The sequence below is a fragment of the Hoplias malabaricus genome, chromosome 7, assembly GCF_029633855.1.
Source record: "Hoplias malabaricus isolate fHopMal1 chromosome 7, fHopMal1.hap1, whole genome shotgun sequence".
In the NCBI taxonomy this organism is placed as follows: Eukaryota; Metazoa; Chordata; class Actinopteri; order Characiformes; family Erythrinidae; genus Hoplias; species Hoplias malabaricus.
Window position 1 is genome coordinate 24,751,814 of NC_089806.1, and position 26,106 is coordinate 24,777,919.

General features: G+C 41.5%; 1 protein-coding gene across 2 annotated transcripts in view; it reads left to right on the top strand.

The window, feature by feature from the left end:
• scfd2 (sec1 family domain containing 2) overlaps positions 1 to 26,106 on the top strand; it is a 169,743-nt gene that overhangs the window by 4,073 nt on the left and 139,564 nt on the right. The window lies entirely within an intron of this gene.

The window sequence follows — 26,106 nt, forward strand, 5'->3', positions numbered from 1 at the left end:
ACTGTTGTTTTCTCACACTTAAATATCACTTGTGCAAAAAAGAAGTAATTTGGAAGTTTTTTAGAGGACTGTGGTTTTTTGAATGAAAAAAGCCATGGGAGTTCCCCATGCGTGCTTTGGCAGACACACATTCTCACATACAGACCCGCAAAATAACCCTGTATTTTAAGTAGCGGTAAGCTATTGCTCCAGTCATCACAAATTCAGCTGTTTGTATTAGAATAATTTTTCTTATTTTCAAGAACATATTGCTGATGTCATTTCCTGTGGGGTAGGATGTGGTAATGAATGACCCCAGGTTTTTGCTGCGATGTGTGATTCTGCCCTTATTCTCTGTTATGTAAAACGTCTATGGTGAATGTTTGTGTGTTGTCCCAGTGAAACATAGTTTTTCTTTCTCTGCTAGAGCTTATGGTCATGGAATTTTTGCTTGACCTTACTGCCCTTCATTTGAACTCAAGCTCAGACCTTGCAGGCATTACTGGAAAGATATGTTCATAGTGTCATTGTAAAAACATCATTTAAATGTGTCCAGCACTTTTTGTTCTGTGGTTAATCTTTAGAGTCTTTTTGCCACACCAGGCTTGAGATCAGATGCTCTATAGTGGATATTTCAGTTCAGCTCTGGTGTCCTGTTTTAGTATTTATTGGAGTCCAATGACTTTACAAGGCCTAATTTAAAAGGCTATCCACTTACAGTTTGAACCTATATGGCACTTCTTTGTCCACTGTGGAAAGTATTTTGCATGGCTGTGGATCGTTAGTCAGGCTTTGGGTTGTGCTGGCAGTGGAGTGTCTCCCATCTTTCAATTACTCTATTTTTTGTTAAATCAGTCATCTCATCTCTTTTCCAGAGTGGTGGAGGAGTTTAGGTGCGGAGAGATGAAGATAGTTGAGAATGTCTCAGGGATGTGTGGATCCAGATACTGTGAGGAAACATCAGAGAGATTTCTTGTCCTATTCATATATAAAAAAAATAAAATTGGGACATATATATATCATCAATGTCCAATTAAAAACATGTGCCTTCCAAAATAGTAATTTTACATGAGAAGGGAAAAAACCTTCTTATCTTTCAATGGAAGTCAAAGTAAAAAGTAATTTTGGAGACACATCTATTGGTTCATTCATCATGGAATTTTCACACAGTGTGAAGGACAGCTGCTTTGTTTTCAATGGTGTAGTAAACAAACAATCCATAAATATCATGATGCCTGTTTTTAATTGGACACTGGTGATATATACACCAGTCAGCTATTACATTATGACCACCTCCTTGTTTCTACAAGCACTAGGAGCTCCAGAATGTTGCAATAGATCTGGCTGCAGATATGCACGTCCTTCCAGATGGGCACTCTGCCTCTGTGACGGCACTGTCTTCCACAATGACATTAACGGCACAGCAGATAGTTTGGTTGTTTCAGCTTAATGAGTCAACAGATAACTTAAAAAGGTGTCATCGTTATTGAGTTCCAATAACTATTTTAATCTAGTAATTCTAGTAACGTTTTAAAAATCATTTAAGTTTAATAGACATAATCACTTTGTAGCCTGCTCCCTCTCTCTCTGTACGTTGGAACACGCCTGGTTCAAGTGTGTGCTCTGTGTATCTTTACAATCCGGAGCCTTTAGCAGTAAAGCAGTTTTGTTCTGTTAAACTCAAGTGATTTCTTGAACTTGTACACTCGACAATCAGTATGACAAAGCCAACGTCCATTCAGCCTCATAGCCCAACAGTACATAGTCAATCTTTATTTATCAGTGACAGGATTTACTTGTGGTAGTTAATTTTCTAAATCCCTGTATCATTACTGAAATTCATATTTTGTGATATTCTGTGTAATATTCATATCCTTATACCAGATTGTGGTTACTTGAGACTGATTTAAGTTTTACCTATAACATGGGGTAAAATTGTATTAAATCTCTAAGTCAATTTGTTTCTATTTAATAAAGAACATTTCTGTAAAAATTGTTATTTTTTTATATTAAAATAAAAAACAAAAATGAACAAATACAGCTAAAACCTAATCTAAAATATAACCCACTTTAAAATAAATAATGTTTAAAAAACTAAATTCTGCAGTTACAAAACGTTAGACACATATTACAAACCTTTCAAAAAGCTTATTTTTCACCAGATGATATACTGCATTAATCAGTGTAGTCTTTCATTCGACCGCATGTGAAGCACAAATGTATTCCTCAACAGACACAAGGTAAATTAGTTTCCGTGGCAGAGAGTGCACTGACGTGAATAAGCTGGTGCTGCATGTAAGGCAGACAAGGCCTTTCACGTTACCCTTAAACAGGAAATAAACACACGACTACGGAGCTTTATCCTTGTATAAGTTTTTCGCCAGTGGAGCGCCTCTTCTGAGACTCTAAGTGATTTTTAATGGAAACTGTAAATGATGTTTACAGTGACTTAAAAGGCAGAGTTTTATTGGGCGGTGTGCTCCAGGTGTGAATAGTCAGCAGGGTGTGTTTGGTTTGGTGTTTTGGGAGAACGATTAAGTGTACACGGTGGATAATCTGTTTGCAGGTAGTTTGATTATTGGGAGTTGGGGTTGTGGACTGTGTGATTACAACATTTGAGCCTCTCAGGTAATTAAATTTAATTAGAAGACTTTTCTGTGCAAAGGAATTTAGGGACGTATAGACAAAGCAATTTGGAAGTAACACATTTTTTTTAATTGTCGTTGTCTACTTTCTGTCACTGAAAACCAGAAAAAAAATGCTCTTCATACACAATTATTTATTAATACTACATAATAAATTACAAACACACTAATTCCACACTCATGTTGTAACACTGATTAACTGAAGATAGCTTGTTTGCTAAATGCTACGCTTGAATGTTAACAGTCATCCCGTATACTGTGCTACAATGTATTTTCCAGTTTGAAAGGTTTGTTCATGGTTAGCTGACACTGGAAAATCTGCAAACTCTTCCAAACACACACACACAAAATTCTGACACACTCTAGACCAGCTCCACAGTTATTAGTGCATTACAGTGTTAAGCACAAATCCAGTGTTAGACATCCATGGCTGTAAACGGGAGCTGAGTCTGGGCCAGATGACACTGTGGCAGAGTGAGTGGCCTTCTGGAGTACAATGCAGAATCACCAAAGTCTCTAGAACAGTATACATGTTTGAAATGCTCCAATAATACCAAGTGTGAACTAGAGTATAAAGCCCCACTAACATTTAAGCTTTGGAACAGTAGAACTGCATTTTCTAAAATGCAATTGAATGCCTTTGTGAAGAGGTGGAGGTCCCAAAAAAATAAGTTTTTTTTTTTGCATAAATTTTATTTTTATAAAAAGATTGATTCCTGATTGACTTAATTATTTACTTAATTGATTTTAATAGTAAACATCTAGTTTTAGACATAGTTCCAGCAGCAATGCATCTGCAGTGAAGAGAAATTTGTGTTAGTTGTAGATAGGTTTTGTGCATAATAGTAGCCTCCATACTTGTTATTATGAGCATGTGTCCTACTCTTTAAGTTACCATTGTAATATCAGTTCTAATAATTGTCTGAAGGATTTGTAAATGTTGGGCCATCTTCTTGCCCATCTGTTATGAAGGACTAGATGATAAGGTAGTCGAGAGCTGGATATTTTTAGTCTTAAAACTCTGCTCTGATCTGTAAAGATCCACACTGTGTGACAGCAAAGGGTGAATCGTGTAGCCCCTCCCATCTCTGTTCTTTTCACAGAGGTTTCTTATCCAGTTCAAACCTGCCATAAACATTACTGATGTTTTGAGGAAAAAATACATTACCCCTGCTCCCCACATAAAACTAATCCCGTTTGAATGGGGCTTAATGCTATGAAGGTTTATGATACTCATGATATAGGGCTATCTTCCTCATATGATATGATACGATACCTAATGTGTCTTAGCTGATAATGTTCGGGGTAAGGGAGAGAAAGTGTGTAAATTAGTCTCTGTTCCCAGCTGATATTAACATGTCTGATCCAGTCGTAAACGGACAGAGGGAATAAGAGAGACTACAGTGTGCCTCTGATCACTCAAATCATCTTCAGTTCTGACCAGGAATGCATCTAACATTTGCACCTAAGTTTCTTAGTGTGTCCTCTGCAGTGCCGAAGGACCACTTTAATCAGCTGTGTCATCACAGCAAGAACAACTGTGTAGCTTTTTTTATCCCATGTTTACAAGTTGTGTTAGTATTCATGCAATGGTAACAGCCCTTACATTTACACAAACAAGCACTTGTGGTACAGACTGATGAGGTAAATTTGCGGCTACACAGCCTCCTTAGATTTTTTGCCAATCTATTGCTTTAAGTACACAAATGTAAGAAGATGTGTGTGTTTGGGAAGGGGTGAGAGAATGTGGTCAGTGTGTGTCTATCTCCAGTGCTTGTTGTGCTGTCCACGCTTGGACGGCTTCTGTCATCTGTTCCGTTCCTGTTGCCTCTCATGTGGTTTCAGTTTGGAAAATCTCTCGCTCTCTCTGTCTCTCCCCCTGCCTCCAGTTCTCTTCCTCTCCTCCTCGCTGTCTTGGTGGGAAGTGTAGAGTGTAGTGCTCAGTAGAGGAGAACTAGTCTGGTTCTGCCCGGTCGGTTGTGTTCGCTCTGCTTTAGCCTGAGCTCAGCAGGGGTGCTTGGTCATAAGACACTGTGTGTGTGTGTGTGTGCGCATGTAAGCATCTAGGGCATGTTTCTCAGTTCTGATGCATTCTGACAGGGCTTAGTTTAGGAGCATTATTTATATCAATCAAGGTCTTCAGATATCTTTTATGGAGCAGCCTATAGGCCCAATAACTTGTAGAATAACTTGTAAAGGAAATTTTTCAGTGACAAAATGTTTATCTCATTTGTTTCTTTTGTCCTGGATGTGTATGATTGGTATGAACACACACTGATGAAACCACCTTCTTCCTACATTCAATGTCCATTTTCTCAGCTCCACTGACCACACAGGATCTCTACGATTACAAAATCTAGTCCACATGTTGCTCTGCATACTTTGTTTGCCACCTTTCACTCTGTTCTTTAATGGTCAGGACCCACAGAGGACCACCACAGATGAGCTACTTCTTTGATTTTACATCTACAAGATGGATCAACGAGGTCCTATTCATGGAATCTACTCGACTCGACTCTGCTCTTTTGCTTTTCCACTCGCCAAATTTGGTCCCTGGAACCAGATACTTTTTCAGTCCCTGCTCTTATGGTTCCAACCGAGATGTGTAGGTACTGAACCCTGACGTGTAAAACCTTCAGAGTGCTGATTGGCCAGAGAGACTTGGCAATCATCACAAAATGCAGAGCTCCACCACAAACTCATCACTTGTAAAATCTCTGAAGTTGCAGCAGCTTTCACATTTGTTTTTATCCTACTCACAATGGCAACTGGTAAGCCCAAGGTGTTCTGACCATGGAAGAACAGGGTGAAAGGAGGCAAAGAATGTCTGCAGAGCAACAGTTGGACTATAGTTGATATATATATATAGTAAGATGTGGTCTTAGTGTTATGGCTGATCAGTGTATGTACCAACAGCCAGTTGCACCAGCTAAACATAAGTTTTCTTGTAAATTGGTGTGTTAAGTCCATCCTAAATCTTGTGTTGAGAATAGTTGGTTTAAAACGAGTGACACGAACAATTCCAGTTGCACCGCAGACCCTAACTGTTAGTGCGTAAATTACAGTTGGATCAAAACAGTAAACACAGACATAAACAGTGCCAATTACACGCATACTGTGTCTTCATTGCTTAAGTTCGTGTTAGTTTTTTACAAACACAAACTTTGTTTTGCAGTAGTGTCTTCAAAGAATCCATCTTTTATTTTTGTGTTTTTTCTATTCTGCTTCTGCTTAGATGTTTTTTGATGTTTAAACTGGAACTAGAACTTTTGTGATGTATGTGTAAAATTGAAGTTATAACTTGCAGCTTGGTTAAAACTATGTTACTTGTTAAATAAACTTAAAAGTAATGGCAGTTTATGGTTAATGTATACCTGGTAGAATAGTGAATAAATGCTGACATGGTTAAAGACTAACCTGCATAAAATTGTATCAAAATTATTAATGCAAGTTGGATTATGCGAAATCCGTCATTTATCCAAAGACTCTCAAAATCAGGTGAAAATTAGTGTAAAAATAGCTCATTTGCATATCAGCATAGAATAAGTAAGCCTAAACATTGCATCACAGGAGCAGTAAATATTTAAGGGGGTATTGCCAGTAGCACTGGGATATTGGAAATTATTGTGGAAAAATGAGAATTTTGTGTAATAATGTGTGATAAACCGTAACTGAGTGTTTTTATAATTGCACACACAGGATTACATGTCCTTAATGATGTTTTTGATGTTAGTAAACTTGTATACTACTACAGCTGTAATGGTTCAAGTTGGCAGTGCCTCAAGGCAATAGCATCCCAACATTATTTCTCCTCCATATTGTCATCATCTTTATACATATAGAATGGCTTAATGGTCTCGTTTTCAAGCTGCTTGAGAGATCAAGCATTATCAAACCTTGACATTGAAACAGGATTTTGTAGTTTTCTGCATATAGGATCAAAAACAGCTTACAGTTACTTATGCTGAGTGAGAAAATAGGAAGAAACCTCTAGTTCACATCCTATTACTGGCGATGCAGTGGTACTTGGTATTGTCTTCACCTCAGAGAAGAAAGTATTCAGTTTTCACAGGAGGACCAGTATAATCAGGACCAGTACTTACAGCAGCTCTACCATTTATGAATAATTTTCTTTTATTATTGTATTTGCTGTTAAATTTAGCCACTTCCACACTGACTGGAAGTTTAGACCACCTGATTGGGTCTACTTCAAAGGCTAATGTGACAGTATAATGTGTATTGAATATTATATTTTGCAGTCCTACTTCATACTGTTATTCAGTTTCCCCACCCATGTTCCAGTCTGTTGTGATTGGCTGAATTCCTCAGTGGTTCTCTGGTCATATGAAATTATTTGGTAATTTTTGTGTTATCCTACACTGCCATAGCTGAAAGCTCTGGTATATTTATGAAAGGCTTTTATTTTTGGCTTGTAATAGGGGGTGTCTGCCCTCATTATTGTACGCTGTTCCCCTTCGTAACTGTAAAAGTTTTCTTTCTTGGGCTGGTACGGGTGGTCAGTGGGTTTAGCTTGGAGCTCTGAGACCTCACACACTTCAGCCTGGGCAGACTGCTGAATGGAGAATTATGTTTCCTGACCCAGTGGAGCATCTGGTATTTTATATCACTCTCACTGCTACACTGTGCTTATTCAGATCTTGCTGTAGAAACATCCAGGTTTCCCTGGGTTTTCATGTGTGGTTGTGTGAGAAGTGCCAGTGTGTGTCTCTGTGTAATGGTGCCTGCTGTGGCCTGATGTTATAGGTGGTATGGTTAGAGGTAATTTTTTCTCACAGATTTTTGAAACGAACGAATAGAGAAATGGATGTTTTAGGAGGTGGAATATATATATAGTGGTGTGTGTGTGTTCAGGCTTGAGTAGGTTTGGAACTGGTTGGCTGATTTGCCCACAAATTAGAGGTCTGCATAAAGGATTTTCAGACTGTTTTGGGAAGCTGTCATCCAGCATGTAGTTGTTTTAAGTCTGCCTGCCTGTACTTGTTTGGAGCAAAATGTTTGGAGATTGTAGGAGACAGAAAACCTAAAAACTTTTTTGTAACTTATCCGGCATATTGATACACACACATGCCCAGTATATAAATATAAAAATAAATAAATAGTACTGGGTGATATTACAATCTTGATTCATGATGATTTTTTCTCAATAAGGGTGCTTTCTGTAATAGAACTCAATGAAGTTTCGGTTCTATTCCCTGTTAACACCGCCAGCATGCAGTACATTATCAGGCGCATATAGTAAATTAACATAGAGGACCATATGAAAGTGAAAACATAAACATCAGTATGTTTAATTCGGGGGCTTTATATATATATATATATATATATATATATATATATATATATATAATCATAAATATATTAATGAATTTTTTAAAATCTCCTGTTCTCTCTGTGTTTGGGGCCTATTTTGTCTGGTATGGTGATGCCCTGTCAGAACACGAATGCAGAAACAGTACCTTGCATGAAGAGAGAAGCCAATATCACTGTGTTTTTCTTTGTGCGAAAATGTATTTTTTTCTCCCTTGAATAAATATATGTTTATTTTATATTAATAAATATTTGCTGTATTCGGTCTGCATTTTTTAGAAGGGTGTCCTTTTAAAAACGTTCATGTTACATAATTTTATATCATGATAAATATCGAGATTGGCCAATATGGTCAATATTAGCAGTAAAAAGATGTTAATGTTAAGCCCCCGCAAAGCTTGCAATACAAATTAGGGTGTTCTGTGTGTGTTGTGTGAGAGCACATTTGTACTCTGGTAAGATCCAGCTAGTTAGGGGTAATATGTTGTTCTTGGCTACACTTGTTTAGCTCCACCTTCCAGCACCTAGCCAACAATGCACACCAGACTGTCAATCCTCATCTTCACTACAGGATTTTGGAGACCTTGAAGAGCTTCAAGGACACAAGGGTGATGGAGTGGTAGAAGTAGTGAAATGTAGTTCTAAATAGTGTGAAGAAAAAAAATATCCCACCCATATAGAAACACTTTGCCTGTCCCACCAGTCCTAAATCTGTGGCCAATAAATTTTTGGCCTCAGCACATTGATTTTTTTGGTCAGAGGAACAGTGATGCTTGGTCCCCTTAGCATCACAGAATTGCCATTCTTCATTCAGGAATTGATTTTGAGCTTCTGTTTTGGCACGCTTGACCCACTTTAAAATGTGTAAAATCTCGAAGTGTTCTTGTTCTCAAGGGATTAGGACTGAAGGGCACAGTAAGCAATGCCTAGCAACTCAGTTCTGTACATTTTGTGAAGTGTGACAGAGTGACTAGAAATTTAGAGGAAGACTTAGGGCTGTTGATATGTGTAAAATAAAAAACAAATCAATAAATAATAATAAAAATGCATGCAAGATTATTTTTATTTTGTATGAAAACAAAAAAATGAGAATAAAGTCTAAATAATTGTGAGATTAAAGTCACAAAATATCAGAGGATAAAAGTCAGAATAATTCTGAGAAATAAGTCAGAATAATTCTCAGAATTCTGACTTTATTCAGTGCTGTGTCCTTAAAACTCTGTTGTAAATTTGTGAGTAAATGTCTGACCTGTGTATTTCAATCTAACATTAACAAAGGAAAACAGCAGCATCCGCAGGAGTCTCTCTAACACTGTTCGATAAAAGTTAAAATAATTACCAATGATGTCTGTTCTCTTTCAAGCATTCGTTTCGGTGTCTCACTATGGGATACGCCCCCTTCGCGTATACCTCAGAAGCTCTATTACACTACGCCAGCCCCTGGGCTGGCTGACAGCTGTGATGCTCATGCGCCGCCCTCAATATATAATACGGAGCACGACATCATAACCTCATTCAAAACCTTCTTCTCGCTTCACTCCAGAAGCCTTCATTCTCTCTCCCCTCGCGACACCTAAGCTTCACTGTCCGCAGACGGAGTTAATACCTCCGTCGACGGGCGCTTAGTGTCGTTAAGGAAGAGAAAAATTATTGATTCGTGTCTTCACCATAGCTCGGATTATTCTAGTCGGTTTGTCTCCAAACAACGGCTACATAGCTAACGGCCCCTGCTAACTAACCACCACGTTAGTTGCGACTCTCGGCTAGTCGTTAGCTCCCGTGCTTGCGGTACTATTTGGTCACCACGCCAATTGTTTCCAACAGCACAGTCTAAGCACAATTTAGCACACCAGCTAAATGGCTGCAGCAATGCAGGCGGTGCCTATTGGGGACGGAGAACCAGCGCGGACGTGTCCCTGCGGGAATAAAATATCTAGCAGAGACACCCACCAGGTCTGCTCCGTTTGTCTCGGGCTGCGGCATGCCCAGGCAGCGTTGAATGACCCGGGCTCGTGCGAGCACTGCGCGCGGTTTACCGTTAAAAGCCTCCGCCGTAGGCTGGCACGCCAAGCCAGTTTTTCAGGCGAGGACCCCCTTGTGTCCGGCGCTACCATTACGCCGACTTTACAGCAGGCCACCATGCCCGTTGAATCGTCCACCCCCGTGGCTCTTAGCTGGGGTGACCAACTCGATTCCCTCGACCCCCTGCCCACCCTGCTAGACGCAGAGGAGGACGAGGAAGAGGCAGAGGAGGACTATGAGGATGGCGGTTCCGAATTTCTCGTCTCGGATGAGGACATTGAATTCGAGGACTCTCCGTTTCTCAACCCCGCCCAGATGGCAAAATATCCCGGTGCCATGCAGGCCACTAATGACCCAGATGGGACGCCACCGTCGCCCCTTCTAGGTGTGGACCTGCAGGATGTGCTTAAGCGCGCAGCTGACAAGCTGGACATCCCGTGGCCGACCGTAAGCGCGGAGACTGCAAAGTCACGCTACGAAGGGAAGAGACTGCCGCGGGCAAAACGGGCTGCAAGACAGCTACTCCCCGTATTTCCTGAACTGGTGGAGGAGTTGGCTACTTTCTGGAAGGAGAAGCCATTTACTGGCAAAACTCCTATTCAGGGGGGATCTGCCCTCGACATGGAAGGTATGGAGAAGGAAGGCCTTCTGCGTATGCCTCCAATGGAGCCCCTAGTGGCAGCGCACCTGCACCCCAGCCGCTCAGCAACCAGCAACCCTACGTTGCCCTCCAAAGCTGACCGCTTTCAGTCTAACATGACTGAACGGGCTTATAAAGCAGTGGCGCTTTCCGTGAGAGCCCTGAATGCCATCTCCATGCTGACAGCCTACCAAGCTGAACTTCAGGACGAGACGTCAGCCACGCCAGGTCTGTCTCAGTGGGAAGAGATTTGTGTGGTCACTGACCTCTCCCTCCGTCTCCAGAGATGTGCGGTGCAATCAGCGGGGAAAGCCATGGCCACCATGGTGGTCCAAGAAAGAGGCAGGTGGCTTAACCTGGCAAACCTCTCTGACAGGGAGAAAGAGGCCATCCTGGATGCACCAGTGGTGCCAGAGGGCATCTTTGGCTCCGCTCTCACATTAATGCAGAAGCGGTGTGAGGAAAAGAAGAGAGATGATGAAGCCCTTCAGCTGTGCTTGCCCAGGAAGCCACAGCAGGGCCCCTCAGCACAACCTCGGCCCTCTTTCATGCAGGCTTCTGCTCGCCCGGCCACCAGCTTCCGCATCCCCAGACGGCCTAAGCCACAGCCTGGCCCGCCAAGTCAAAGTGGGGGCGCTGAAAGTAAGACTGTCTGGCCCAAAAAGACCCAGGGACAGCCACAGGCAGTACAGCCTCTCCCTCCATCCTCACAGGTGGTAAGGAGGAAAAAGAAGTCTGCCTAGGAGTCCTTTGCTTCAGGGGAGAGCCGCCACCCCCCCGTTCTTCGGCTCTTACCCCCAGGCCCCACTATGTTCAGGTGGAGCATGGGTTAACCCCCCCCTTATGTTCCATTTGGCTACCAGCCCATTCACTCAACACACAACCACTCATTCCAGAGCTGTGTTCAATAAAGCAAGGTGTCTCTGTGTTTCCTGTATTTCACATGTTGCAAAACAAAATAAAACACAAAACATTGCAAAACAAAATAAAGTTGAGTGTGTTAAGAGGCAATGCAATGCAAAAAATGTTGCAAAACATAAACAACCTAAAACAAAAGCCTTGGAAGGTTTCCATGCCTTCAAAGGCAATGAGCCACTTAAACGCTGTTACAGCGCGACCGGCTCGCGCATGCGCAGTACAAAGCACGTGCAGACGCACTCTGCGACCACTGGAGGGCGCGAGTGTCTTACGGCTAGACAGTTGGACTGCATGCGTTTCATCTAAGTGGGTACTAAGAACAATACGACATGGGTACAGACTGCAATTTTGCAACCAGCCCCCAAAGTTCAAAAGCATTGTTCACTCCAGGGCAACTGGGGAATCAGCTCACATCCTCCAGGAGGAAATCTCCTCACTACTGGGGAAAGGAGCTATAAGGGTGGTCCCACCCGAACAAAGTCGGACAGGGTTCTATTCTCGGTACTTCCTAGTGCCGAAGAAGGGGTCCCAAACCCTGCGCCCGATTTTGGATTTACGTGCTCTGAACAGATACTTAAGACAGTACAAGTTCAGGATGCTCACTCATCCAGCTCTGCTGAAGTTTGTACGCCCAGGAGATTGGTTCACTTCCATCGACCTGAAGGACGCTTATTTCCATATCAGCATATACCCGCCGCACAGGAAATACCTCAGGTTTGCTTTTGCGGGGGTAGCCTACGAGTACATGGTTCTCCCATTCGGTCTCTCCCTCAGTCCACGAGTATTCGTGAAATGTACGGAGGCAGCGATTGCCCCTCTAAGAGAGCAGGGCATCCGTCTCGCTACTTATATAGACGACTGGCTTATCGCAGCACAGTCCGAGAAAGAGGCAAGAACACACACAATGCAGCTCATAGAGCACCTTGTACAACTAGGGTTTCAGATAAACAGGGAAAAGAGCGTATTGACGCCGACCCAGCGCATATCATACCTGGGCCTGTCACTGGACTCAGTGTCTTTCAGGGCAAGCCTGTCTACGGAGAGAGTTGTAAAGCTCAAAACATGCTTGGATACATTTCGGAGGGACAGTATGATCCCATTCCGTGTGTGTCTCAGACTACTGGGCATGATGGCCTCAGCTTTAGACGTAATCCCGTTGGGACGTCTATTCATGAGGGGGTTTCAACGCTGGGTGGCTTCGCTAGGGCTGAACCCGCTGTATCATATGCGCCGGAGAGTAGAAGTCACTCGGGCAGCGTTGATAGCCCTGTGTCAGTGGAAGCGCATGGGTTTTCTCACACAGGGGGTTCCTATGGGCATAGTTTATGCCAGACGTGTAGTGACTACAGATGCGTCACTGTCCGGTTGGGAGGGCACTCACGAGGGCAGAATAGTGAACGGCAGGTGGAACAGCAGTCAGCAGTCCCTCCACATAAACTGCTTGGAGATGCTGGCGGTTCATCTGACGGTGAGACATTTCCTCCCTTTTTTAGAGGGGTGCCACGTTCTCGTGAGGACAGACAACACGGCAGTAGTGGCTTACATCAATCGACAAGGAGGTCTGCGGTCCCGACCGTTACACACGCTGGCACGCAGACTGATTTTATGGAGCAGCGTTCACTTTCTATCCCTGAGAGCAACACATGTTCAAGGGATGCTCAACAGGGGAGCAGATCTGTTGTCGAGAGGCAATCCTCTTTATGGGGAATGGGCACTCAACAGTGCAGTTGTCCAACAGATTTGGGAGCGCTACGGCAGGGCAGCAGTGGATCTTTTCGCGTCGAAAGAGAATGCACAGTGCCCTCTGTTCTACTCGCTGCACGACCAGAGTGCCCCGCTCGGGGTCGATGCCTTTGCACACGAGTGGCCACAAACACTGCTTTATGCGTTTCCACCGATAGCACTAATCTCCCCGACTCTAGCCAGAGTCAGGGAGAGGTGCCTGTCTGTTATCTTGATAGCTCCGCATTGGCCGGGCAAGCACTGGCTGGCGGAGATCATACAGATGCTTCAGGGGAACCCATGGCCCCTCCCACTACGCAGAGATTTGCTGACGCAAGCAAGGGGAGAGATTTATCACCCACACCCAGAACGTCTGGCTCTATGGGTATGGCCCGTGAGTGGTTTAATTTAAGCATAACAGGGTTGCCGCTGAATGTGATTGAAACCATTCAGAATGCTAGAGCTCCATCTACCAGGTCCCTTTATGGGTACAAGTGGCGGATATTTGAGCAATGGTGCTCAGACAAACTCGAAACCCCGTTTCAGTGCTCTGTCGGGGTTATACTAGCTTTCCTTCAAGATTTGATTGACAAAGGCAAATCATTTTCCACTATTAAAGTGTACCTGGCAGCTATTGCAGCATGCCATGTGGGCTTCGAAGGGAAAACTGTGGGGCAACACCCTTTGGTGTGCCGTTTCATGAAGGGGGCACGACGTAGTTTGCCGGTCTCCAAACCCGTCTCTCCATCTTGGGATTTGGCCTTGGTGCTGGAGGCTATGTCAGTCGCACCTTTTGAGCCACTAGACCAGGTAGACTTTAAGTTTTTGTCTTTCAAGACAGCACTTTTGCTAGCCCTGGCATCGGCTTAGCGTGTAAGTGAAATACACGCTTTGTCTGTGTGCTCTACATGTATGCAGTTTTCGCAGGGGGACTCTAAAGTATGTTTACGTCCAAATCCTGCCTTTATTCCCAAGGTTATTCAGCCTTGTCTCCCTTTGGAACTTCAGGCATTTTATCCTCCGCCTTTTACCTCGCCAGGCCAGCAGCAGCTGCATACGTTATGTCCTGTGCGAGCACTGCGAATTTATGTGGATAAAACGAAGGACTTTAGGAAATGTGACCAGCTTTTCGTGTCGTGGGCAAAGCCATACACGGGGAAAGCAATTACAAAACAAAGACTATCGCATTGGATTTCAGATGCGATCGCGTTGGCATACTCCAGTAAAGGACTGGCAGTTCCACCGGGCGTCCGTGCACACTCTACGAGAGGTGTAGCAACCTCTTGGGCAATCTTTAGAGGTCTCTCGATTCAGGAGGTGTGCGCAGCAGCGAGCTGGTCCTCGCCTCATACGTTCGCCAGGTTTTATAAAATGGATGTGACAGCACCTAGTGTAGCACATATGGTATTGAGCGCCGGCTCTGGGATTTAACAGTCCCAGCCTTTCTGAGGCATAGCTGGTTGACAGTATGTTCGGGACAGGCTTGTCTGGCAATACGGGAGTAAGGATATCCCATAGTGAGACACCGAAACGAATGCTTGAAAGAGAACTTTAGGTTACTATGTAACCCCGGTTCTCTGATAGCATGAGTGAGGTGTCTCACCAGACCACCCTCCTTGCAGTGTGAAGCGAGGAAGAGGTGTACCTGTTTTGAATGAGGTTATGATGTCGTGCTCCGTATTATATATTGAGGGCGGCGCATGAGCATCACAGCTGTCAGCCAGCCCAGGGGCTGGCGTAGTGTAATAGAGCTTCTGAGGTATACGCGAAGGGGGCGTATCCCATAGTGAGACACCTCACTCATGCTATCAGAGAACCGGGGTTACATAGTAACCTAAAGTTATGAGTCTCCAGTGTGAAAGCATGGAATCAATGTCCTTAATTAAATGATTAATTCAAAGATGCATATTAAAGAATGGATCAGTTAAAAATCAAATGTATTTCATATTTACATGATATTCCACTTAGATGATTGGCCAAGAGTCCAAATTAACTTCTTTATTTAAGCTCCAATATAATGTTGCTAACACTGTGGATGTCAATAGTCACCCAAACAGACTTCGTAAATGCATGTCCACAGTCTGCCTTAAACTGCTAAACCATCCTCCAGTTCTAAATTAAGGCAGAAGAGACTAGTCAGTGTGACTAGAATGAGATAGGATGCAGTGTGACTGTGAGATATCACACAAACAAAGTTTACCATATAGCTGAACAACCAGACGGCTGGTTGGATGAACTAGAATCAACATATTTTTTAGCAGATTTGAGTATCATTTATACACAAGACTACAACACACAGCCATGCAATCCAGCAACTCATACTAAGCAGAATAATACTGGAAATCAGGACACTGTGGATGGTAATGTAACTCTACTCCAAATAAGGTCACTGTGTGACATTACTACAGCATTATTTATAAAACAAGTTTGCAGACCTTATCGCCCTATATTGAATTAAATACCGTCCTGGCCAAAAGTGTTGGCACCCCTGAAATATTTCCAGAAAAGTAAGTAATTCTCCCAGAAAATTATTGCAATTACACATGTTTTGTTATACACACGTTTATTTCCTTTGTGTGTTGGAACACACAAGGGAAATAGCGAAAATGAGGGAAAAAGCCCAAATGTATATATTATCATGCAAAATTTCAAAAATGGGCTGGACAAAATTATTGGCACCTTTTCAGAATTGTGGGTAAATCTGTACCTATTGTAATTGTAACTTTGTTTCCAGAGGTTGCAATGCAGGATAGTCCGGATGGTGGATAAGCAGCCCCAATCAATTTCAAAAGAATTCCAAGCTGTCCTGCAGGCTAAGGGTGCATCAACATGAGTGCGAACTATCCATTGACATTTAAATTAAATAAAACACTATGGCTGGAGGACCAGGACGACCCCCCTGCTGAAAAAGACACTGCAGTGTGCGAAAATGTAAGCCAAAATCCTTCTGGGAAAATGTCTTGTGAACAGACCAAGATAGAGCTTTTTGGTAAAGCACATCATTCTACTGTTTACAGAAAATGGAAGTCCTACAAAGAAAAGAACGCAGTACCTACAGCCAAATATGGTGGAGATTCAAAGATGTTTTGGGGTTGTTTTGCTGCCTCTGGCACTGGGTGCATTGACTGTGTGCAAGGCATCATGAAATCTAAAGATTACCAGAGGAATTTGGGTCGCAGTGTAGGGCCCAGTGTCAGAAAACTGGGTTTGCGTCGTAGGTCATGGGTCTTCCAGCTGGACAATGGCCCCATACATACTTCAAAAAAGTCTGGATCTAAATCCCATTGAATACCTCTGGAGAGATCTTAAAATTGCTGTCAGGAGAAGGCAAACTTCAAATTTGAGAGACCTGGAGCAGTTTGCAAAAGAAGATTGGTCCAGAATTCCAGTTGAGAGGTATAAGTACCTTGTTGATGGTTATGGGAAGCGATTGATTTCAGTAATTTTTTTTCAAAGTGTGTGCAACCAAGTATTAAATTGAGGGTGCCAAAAATTTTGACCAATATATTTTTGGAGTTTTGCAGGAAATTATATACTTTTTGGCTTTTTTTCTCTGTTTTATGTGTTGTTCCAATACACACAAAGGAAATAAATGTGTACAAAAACATGTGTAATTGTAATAATTTTCTGGGAAAAAATTCTGGGAAAAATTTCAGGGTGCCAACCCTTTTGGCCATGACTGTATAGAAACATTTTGGCATGTATTCATAAAAGAAATTCATTGTCTGTAACTGCTTATCCAGTTCAGGTTCGCGGTGGGTCCGGAGCCTGCCCAGAATCACTGGGCACACCCTTGAGGGGGCACTAGTCCTTGTAGCACAAGCTTTAAAGTAGAGAAACCAAATTTATGTCCCAGTTCAATTTTGACTAATTGACTACATCTGTGGTAAGTGGAAAAAATACATAGTTTTTTTTCCTGAAACTGCTAGTCTAGAATTGTCAGAAATGTTCAGGAGAGTCTGTGTTGGCTTAGTGTTAATTTACTACTGTAATTCTGTAAGAGCACTTGTTTTCCCTTTTCATTTTCAGTTTTAACTTTTAATGGCTCGGACTGAAACCTGGGTCTAATAGCTTCAGCACTGTAGAAATTTATAGGGAAGAGGTGAAGAAACAGATGGAGGGCGAAGCTGTGGAGAACAAAGGAAGCAGCAGAGGAGATCATGATGAAGAGAAACTAATAAAGTTATTATAGAGAAGCTGCAGGTCAGTAGTTTAGGGTTTTGTGTGGAATAATAATTTGTCCTCCTCCCTCATTTCCTGTGGGTGATGGGCAGGTGTGCGGCTGAAGCCTAGTGGAGGGGCCTCGGTTCTTAAGCCCACACACAGCTAGAGCGGGAAACAGCTTTTAGGGGGTTCCATTTTATAATTTTAGGAACGTGTCTACAGATATGACCTACGTTCCAAGTGTTTCTGTAATTAAAGAAGCCCTTATTATAGAAAATTGAATACACCTTTTTAAATAATCATGCTGAATTATATAAACACGATTATATTTTAGAGCTTACTACATATTTCCCAGCCTGTATAATCCAAAGTAAATTTCACTGGCTTCATCACTGTCATGATTGCTCATTCAGTTTTGCCTGCACATTTGTTGGAAGTAATAGAGGATTGCTCCTGCTGTTCTGTGCTGTCAAATACGTCCTTTGCAACTTTTCAAAGAATTGGACCCTGAATATTTTCTTCTGAACTAAGGAGCTATTTATGCAATATATCTCAAACTACTTTTAAACAAGGCTCAGTAGAGACAATACAGTTAGAAGAGATGATATTTATATATGATTTTTAAAGTCTAAAAGATAGGGAATGATTGTGTAAACTAAGTACAACACTCTTTTTGGTATGGCACATACATGGTAAACAGTAAAATACTGGAAAACTGTGGGGTATAGGTCTGTCCACGTTAGAGCCAGCCCTTGAATCAGCATAAAAACAATTAAGATCATAGCAACCTTTGCCTTTTCTCTCTTGTCCTGTTCTTTCTGTATGAATACACATCACTGTTCTCTTAACTGTTATTCTTGTGCTGCTCTACTGTGATTGTTTGCAGAACAGAGAGGTTTATTTTACCAGAGAAGGAGTAAGGGATATGAACCAAATCCCAAACCTAGAATGAAACCATGAAAGAAAGAAACAAAGTATAGTGGTGATAGATGGGATTTTTGATGTATACCTTTCTATATCAGCACACACACAAAAACACACACCTCATGAAAATGTATAATGATGAACCTCCCACTGATTGGCAGGCGGCACTTTGGCAGCTTGATTTCAGCAGTGGGAGGCTGATAACAAGATTAAGAGATCTAGTACTTACAAACACGAAATATTAAACCCCTTATATTTGTAGAGAACATGAGGTATTAGTGTGCATATGTTCTTGAGTGGATTTACTCATGTTCCTGTGGGTGTAGGGGGAGTGTTAAGGGTCTTCGCCTCTTACTCTCTCTTGGGGAATTATCTGCTGCTCAGGGAGTCTCACATGAACCTAAATGTGTAACAGATGAGAGTGTTTGTGATATGAAGACCGCGTGTGTGTGTGTGTGTGTCTTCCTATTCTTCAGTCTCAATAGTTCTTCTTTTGTGTTTCAGCACACTTTGTAGGGGTATAATGTTACATATGTTTCATGATATGGTATTTATTATGTGTTTTTTTCCCTCTTTTCACTTGCTTTTATGATGCCAACAATGGCAAATATCATTTTCCTCTAATTTTGTTGGTCAGTGCCAGTGTAAGGCTAGCCATATGTTGGAAACCTAATTAGCACACAAAAGTAAAAGAATGTTATAGTGCTGAGCGATATAATATTTATTTTTACCTGTCTTCTGGTGTGTATAGATATCACATATAATATTAGTAATAAGGTTGATAAGAAAATAAACAAATGTCTCATCAACGTTCCTTTTGAAATGAAAGGTTTTTCTAAGGAGTTTGTCCACGTTTGCTACAATAACAACTTCTAATCTTTTGAGAAGGCTTTACACTAGAAGTTGGAATACTGCTGAGAATTTGGGAGCTTTCAGTCAGTAGAGCATAAGTAAGGCCAAGTTCTGTTCTTGGAATTCCAAAACGTCTCCAAATAATCCCAAAGGTGTTTAATATTGCCTATCCACTCTACAGAACACATTCTCACAGCTCCAGAGTCCAGTGCTGGAATTGGGCATGGAAACCTTGTTCATGTTCAGGTCTTCCATAGTTTCATTTCCAAAGTGCCTCTGGATATTTTTGAAAGAACTTCTTGAAGTTTTGCTGCTATTGGCACAGAGCAGGAACACACCCTGGAAGGAGGTGCCAGTCCTTCACAGGGTGACACACACACACACCTATGGTCACTTTTGAGTTGCCAGTCCACCTACCAACGTGTGTTTTTGGACTGTGGGAGGAAACCAAAGCACCTGGAGAAAACCCACGTGGACAGAGGGAGAACACACCAAACTCCTCACAGACAGTCACCCGGAGCTGGGCTCAAACCCACAATCCAAGAATCCTGGAGCTGTATGACAACGATGCAGTTTTCATTTGAAGATGGCAAAGGAATACCAGTCCATGTAAACTAAGACTAGACGGCAGTGTTGCATGTACGTGACCTTCAAGCCCTCAAATGGTACTTCACAAAACCTGAAGTCCATCGGTCTCCTACGGCAGATCATGAAAAGGCGAATCAGAAAATAGTGACCACAGATTGTTGAGTCTTATATTAAGAATGGGTAAAAATTCCACTTGCAAAATTGTAAAAATTAGTATCCTCATTTCCCAAATGATTAAACATTTAATGTTTACAAAATACACTCAAGTTGTTCAGTGAAAACAGAACATTTTATATTTAAAAAATGTCAACATTTTACAATTGAGTTTTTTTTTTTTAACTCCCCGTTTGTTTCCATGTTTCTGCTTTCACAAAGAATGGACATATAGAAATGCTCCACTTAAAATATAACATCACTTTGCATTATGTTACATTAATAGTACTGAGTGCTTTGGATCTTTTGCTGTGAAGTTTTTGGAAGATTTTAGAAATCTGGCTTATGTCTGGTTGTCATTTTCAGCGCTCAGTAAGGTTCTTTTAAATGTGGGCTTCCAAGTTCCTTTATGCCACTTCCATTAGACTCCCTCACAGGGCTTTTTGACAGTCCTCAGAAACAAAATGAAATTGAACATGAAAGTTGGTGGATGTGGTTGAATGTATTAGTGAAAACTAAAGACTTCACATGGCAGCAGGCTGGTAGTAGATCCAATACAGATTCATATAGAGGAATAATATAAAAAATACAAAGTTGAAAGAAATGTGTTAATGAGGCCTTTGTGTTGTTATGAGAGCAGCATTGAGTCGTCTCAGAACAGAACAGCCTCTGGTTTATAATAATGAGCTCTCTGATTCCTACATTTTAGAGTAAATTGCTGATTGGTTAACAGTTAAATTCCATGCCCTTTGATTTTATGAAACATTATCAGTACAAACAGAAGAGTGGAATGTAATTGTATTATGTCTGCTTTTTACAATTATGGTTTTATTAATATTTCTACTTGTTTTTGGCTGCAGATGGCTTGTTGAGGCCAGAAAGAACAGAAATGTTGAATAACTGGTTCTCTAGGTCCTGAGCATTGGGCAGATGTGGTCCTCTTTCTCTGCTTATGACTCAGTGTGATGCTACAGCAAACAGGAGCGTATTTTAGCCATAGTTGCAGAACAGTTAGTGGACAGTTAGTGTTCTCCTCTGAGTGTTTTGAGTTTGCATGATGCTGTGTCACCAACAGTTTGAAATTAAGTGTTGAATGGCTTCACATATGCATACATTCAACTTATTCCAGCCTTCTTCCTCTCAGCCTTTGTAGCATTGTGTGATTGGAAGAGTCCTAAGTAATGAATAAAACTTTCATTGACAAATATGTGGAGAAAATGGGGTAAAAATAAATTCCACTCTTTCTTAGGGAATTTTTTACACCTGCACTTTGTAGTCCTGTTAAATCGGAATCTGGTTCGTTTAAATCTTTGGTGCGATTTGTTTGTGCAGGTGTGAACGCAGTAACCGCACTCGGATGCGAACCAAAACAAACACACCGAGACCCTTGAGAGGAGGTGGTCTCGGTCCAGTTCCAAACAGACTCCGGAGCAGTTTGTTTGTTGGTGAGAATGTGATCCATCGAATATCAGGTGAACTCCTCACGTTTGAGATAAACTTTTTTCATAGCCAGGTGTGCTTTGCATTATGGGATGCAGCAGAACATGTAAACAAAGAACTCACTAAAGATTAGGGGCTAACTGGGGGAAACATGCATGACTCCACAATGCAGGACCTTCTTCCTGTTTGAACTTTCTTTCTCATGCCCCATTCAGGTCTGAACAATAAGTGAAGAGAACATTCTCACATGGTTTGTTGTGATGTATTTTGGTGCGCTTTGATTTATCACTGTGTGAAAACAAACTAAACATAGGGGAAAACACTCCAATTATACAATCTCCATGAATTGAATCAGACCAAAGCAAACAAACTATATGTGTGAAAACACCCTTAGATTTTCAGCCCTGAAACATGGTCAGCTTCTGCACAGAAAGCCATAACTGAATGTCTGTGTGTGTTAGCATAGATGTCAGTAAAACAGTAAAATGTCCAGTTATATCAGACCATTGTGCTGATATAATTGAACTGTATGCATAACGTTTCTTTGTTCAGATGTGACTGATTTGATTCATTGAACTCACACACTTTACAAGGTTAGCAATATATTTTTATGTAATCCACTTTTTACAACGGCACACAGTGGAGGCTCTATGTTTTAGAAAGCTGATGACTCTTTGGCTTTGACATTCTTGTGATATTTCTGAAACAAAAAAAAAAAGAAAAGAAAGAAAGATGTTTACACGACCACCCTTCTTCCACCACAGGGAGGCGGAGGTCTTTGGCCTTTGAAGTTGATTGACAGCAGAGAGTGAGCAAGCCGCCTTTTCAGTCTTCTCTGTTTGCATAAAGTTTCTGACATAGTTCTCTCTTCTTCTGTGCACCTTAATGTCATATGTGAACATGAGGAAAATTGTCCTCCTCCCTGTCCCTTCCCCTTCATCTGATGTTGCATAACTGGCTCGCTCTTTAGCGGTCAGGTGTCTTGGCCTGTTTCAAATGAGTAAATGAGAGTCTGATTAGATTACAGAGTGGCTGTAATTGTGGTGTAATTGCCTGGGGTTGAATTCGGCTAATTGTTGAGTGTTTCTCCAGTGTAAGTGAGGCACACGCTGTGCTGCTGTCGGTAAATAGAGCCATAATAAGCAGACATGTTCATTAGATTATTATAGTGATAAGAGTACTCTGGCAGTCTGTTTTGAATAAGATCACAGCCGCATCGATAGTCTCAGTAGTATGTGGTATCGGGCACCACTGCCAATACTGTAGTGTGACGTTTTGCCATCCATATAAGAAGCTGTTGACATGGAGCAGGGATTTTTGTAGTGTGAAAATATCATTTGAAATAAATAAGTTAGCATTAAATCTTTCTGTAAACAGTGCTGATATATTGTCTCATAAAGACTCCATTCTTACCTCACTCACGTTTATTTAACTATTGCTCAATGGTTGATATACACAGCGCTACATGTGACACTGCGTTTCCTCCTCACAACAAATCAACCAGCAATTTTCAATACCACAATCTAATTATTAATCTGAGAAAGAATTATTCTACTGATAGATAGATAGCTAGATAGTACACAGCTTCAAGCAGTAGTTCCCAGCCCTGATCAGGAAGACCCCCTGCTTTGCAAACTGAAACTGGAGCTAAAATAATGAGCTCATTAAAATATCCTTACTCTGTTGAAGTGGAAGTTTCTGAGCAGAAAAAGAGTATAAAAAATGCAGAAAAACAGGATACTCCAGGACCATGTTATGAACCTTTTGGCCTGAGATTATAAGTCATCTAGCATCTGAAGTTGTGATCTTTTGTGATAACAGGGTGGAGTGGGGGCACAACTCCATATAAATGCCTATGGATTTACAACACCATGTCTTAAAAGCTCCTGTAGGTGTAATGTGTTGCCTCAGTAGACTTAGTCCATATAGACTTTTAATGATTTAAATGATATAAATATCTAGCATCTGTTAGCAGAAAAGCTGTGGGAATTATGGAAAAACCCTAATGAAATTCACAGCACTTGAGAGCCACTCTTTCATCACTGAAGAAAACTGAAGATTGTTGTCTTCTGGATCCTAGAGAAAAGCAGGACCTGCTAACAGATGGGTCACCATAGACTTTATATAAACCTCAGTGAGTTACTGGAGGCCTATAACAAATCTGCACAGGGCAAGGAGTGCCGTGATGCCTTGTGTACAAACACACACCCAATTTTACATGAAAACACTGTTTTACATCAGAGCACAGGTCATTACTGCGTGTGTAATGACATTTTGTGAATAAGCGTATGGTCACTTTGCAGCTGTGTGTATGTGCGTATGCGCAGGCTGAAGATTTGATGGCTTTCAGGAATATTTGGTCAGTTAAAGTCCTTATTCTTAAGCGCTCTGTCATGAATTTCCAGGAAAAAATCTCTTTAGCCGCCCCCACTTTTCTTCTACACATACACACACACACACACGCAGGAGGGGCAAAATTAAGAAAACTAGAAAAAGGTATTTGTCTGCACTTTTTTTAAAGCTTTTAAGGGGCAACAGTGCCCTCCGTAGGTGGGAAATTAGCACAGAGCCCAGTAAAATGTCTGCTTTTCAAACTCACACACACACACACACACACTGAATGACTCACACCCCCCCCCCCCCATGAGTGTGTAGCCTTAGGAGAGTAAGTGAGGGGGGGAGGGAAATTAGGGGGCTAAATTGGAACCATACTGCATTTCCATTGCATTACATCTGGACCCCTTGCCTTCCTGGAATACACGCCTCCGTACCCACATACACATACATCCACACAGGACACATAGGATTCAGTCTTAAGTCTGGTATTTAAACCATGCTGACTATGTGTGCATCTGTGTGTGACATGCAAAGTCATTTACGCTGGAAACAACCCATCTTACCCATGTTACTGACACATATGAACCTACACTCACAGGACTACACACAAGGTCATAGGCAGTTTTATGAGACTGGACTAGTATACACTTCCAAACCACTGTTTAAACTGATGGTAGCATTGAAGTTCCTCAATTCAAATGTGTACTTATTCTCCAGACCTTTAAATATGTTATTTTCAACACAGTATCACAATAAAGCACCACAGCACTTTAAATAGTAATAACATAGGTATGTCTTCTGAATATGACATTACTGGACATTTTAACAGATGGAGGAGGAGCCAAATATATGCTTCAAAATATATTACGAGTCAAAATGTCAATTGTAGCCCAGTGGAAAAGCCAGCATTACATCTATAGTACGTTTATACAAATCTGCCTACTACTGCAACACAGTGTCTTTGATGCAGAGCATTAAATAGCAGCCCCTTGAAGAGCAGTTCATAAATTGATTGAACTCTGAATGTATGTGTGAGCGAAAATCAAAATTGTTTTGATTTATATGGGCGTTTTCGTCATAGTTTGTGCAGTTGGATTTTTGTTGCTTGTACGTATACTACATTAAAAACAAGCAATAAACAAACAAACTAAAACCAATTGATTTAACCTGTACTCTGTGTGTGTGAATGCTGCATGTGTTTTAGGGGGTAAGAGAGACAGAGAAAAGGAGCACAATCCATGCCTCTAAAGTTCAGAAAGTCAGTTGTGTGTTTCATTTTGTTCCCTATTATTATTTTGTTCTTTTTATGCTGCCCAAACTCATAACCTGAAAGCACTTGAAAGAAAATGACCTTAAAAAATGCAGTCATTATTTTATCCGAATCTATTTTCTTTTTATCCTTTGAAAGCAGCACCGTCTTGCCAATCGTTTTGAAGGCTTAGTCAAGAAGTGACATTTTGGAAAAGCAGTCCTCTGTTTTCTCACTCTTTCTCACTGTATTTCTGTTTCTTCTGTCTGTAAATAATGGAGGCTCAAACAGCTCCTACAGTAACACTGACTATTTTTTTGTTTGTATTTTAATTTCTCCTTCTCGTAACTTTCAGAGCCTGTGGTCGAGCAGCTCAGCTTTTGTTCTCCTTTCTCCCCTCGTACTTTTGGAGCGGACTTGGGGTCCCTCTTGGACTCTGCCAGGACCCTGTCTGGAACACATTAAAACTGAGATCCAACACATGGCAGCAGTTAGAGAAAGAGCGAGAGAGAAAAAGAAAAACAGAGTAGATTTAACATTCGGCAGTGTGTCAGTGAGACGCCCTGCGCCACTCGCCCTCGTCCTTCTTTCTCATCTGTCTTTTTTTTTTCCCTTTACTCTCTTCATCCCTTCTTCCCGCTTTTCAGCCTTGTGCATCATGTCCCCCACTCCCACTTTTTCTCTTGTTCATTTTTTTCCTGCACTTTACCCAACCATCCTCTCCCTCCTTCTCTTCTTCTTACATTTCATGTTTTGTTTTTCTGTTTTTCCATTTCTGCATTCTCTCTGTCTCTCTTGCCCTCGCTCACCTTCTTTCTCTATATTTCACTTTCTTTCCCTGTTTTTCCTCAAGTTCCTCTCTTCCTTTGGCTTTTTTCTTACTCCCACTTTCACCTTTTTGTTTCTCTCTTTGCATCCTCTCTCTTTTGCCCTCTGTCTCACTGTTTCACATTTCTATCAACATCTCCTACCTTCTGAATATCTATTTTTCTAGCTTATTGTAAGCAAGTTATGAACCGTTCCCCTCCTTACAGACATGCTCAAGATTAACTGACTGGTGTCCTATCGTTCTTAACTGTGAACTTACTTGCTATATGACAGGCCAAACACACACACACACAGTCTTACATCTTAATGTGGGAGGG